Genomic DNA, 1,582 nt, shown 5'->3' on the forward strand with positions numbered 1-1,582 from the left:
AGAACGTCTGGTTCTGCCGTAATGCGAGAAAGACACAGCTGGCCCACATGCGACCTAGGCTGGGCGTGTGGGAGGTCAGTGGGCGTGATGAAGAGCTCTAGTATCGCGGTACAGGAGTGGATGGACCACCGCGACTCGACGTGTGGCTTTAACAATGGGGCGAGTAGGAAGAGGTCCTTGCATGTGGGCGTAGACTGATACGAGTTTAGGTCATAGGTTCTGTGTGGGCGCTGTGTGTGGGTATGGAGTAGTTGTAGTGTAGATTCACGCGGCATTTGTTGCCAAAACCAGCATCTCTCGCGGGAGAGAAGATGCAGTTTGCATCAGTGACGTAATGCACAAAACTCACAATGTCTCCCCCGTAACGGCCATTCATGCTACTTGTTCACGTCATTCTCACAACTATGACTGAAGATTATTTGTATATCACTTGTATGATTCTCAGTTACGCTTTATATGTGTTGTTTTTGTCTCAAGTCTGTTTAAGTCTTTTTAGAGACTATTTGAAGTAAGCCATTTTCAGAAAAGATATTTGCTGTGACAATACACTAACGACTACGATTCTGTGCGTAGGCTTTTGATAGATTGGTTCGTGGGCGCGATCTGGGTGCGTGGGTGTATGGCGAAGGCGTGCGGTTTGTGCAGATAACTCAACTCTCTGCACCTGGCTTATAGATTGATCCGTTGCGCAATAGAGGGCGAAAGACTTGGTGACGAGGGTGCGGTTTGGGCGTGTAGGCGTGTTTAATTGTGGGGGCGGGATATTGCTTAAGTCATGATGTATGTAGCCGTTTTCTATAATGGAAAGTTATGAAGACATGGCGTGGTTTAAGGTGTGTGTGAAAGCATGTTTTATTTTTGATAAGAGTTGTTGTGATGTTTATTAGATAGGAAGTTTTTTTCGCTGGAAATGAGGTGTGCGGTGACCCTGTGGTGGTGGAAAGTTGGTAGACTGTGGTATCAGCTTGGATTTGTGCTTTAAGCTGCATGTCCGTGCACGTTGCAGAGAGTTGATGTCTTTGTCACCGACGTTATAAAAAAAGGCAGGGTAGAGTGACATATGCAGCGCTTAGGAGATTTTGTTCATGAAAGACCGAGAGTGTGGGAGATGAGTCAACGTATGGACAGGACGTTGTGCCGTGTGGGCGGGCCAAGTCTGCCCACAAGGGTGAATTTCTGTGAAACTCGAGGAGACGCGAAACAGCGGGGGAGTTGGCGTGGGCGTGGGTGAGCGTGGGCGCTGCGAGTTGGTATGCATGACTTCTCCCCAACATCTGTTTACGGGAGTTAAAAGGTCGGGGCGTGGAGGAGGCGGAGGTCGTGGTTATGCTTTATTGTCTCTTTGCAACATTGATTGCGAAGAAGACATTTTATTCACCGCGTGTCGCTCTTTCCGAAGAAGTTTTCTGGAAGTACGGCAGAAATCCAGTCACACTATGTGTCAGTTGAGACAAGTCGATACGTATGCTCCGAGCGTGCATGAGTGGGTGTCAAGACGTCTTAGGCTAAAGCTGGTCATACGAGATGTTGGTGTAACACAGGGTAGGCGGAGGGTGGCCAGACGACCGCGTGACGAGCCCAT

This window comes from Penaeus japonicus, unplaced genomic scaffold, assembly GCF_977035675.1.
Source record: "Penaeus japonicus unplaced genomic scaffold, GWHDUDI00000001_assembly GWHDUDI00000009, whole genome shotgun sequence".
NCBI classification, from domain to species: domain Eukaryota; kingdom Metazoa; phylum Arthropoda; class Malacostraca; order Decapoda; family Penaeidae; genus Penaeus; species Penaeus japonicus.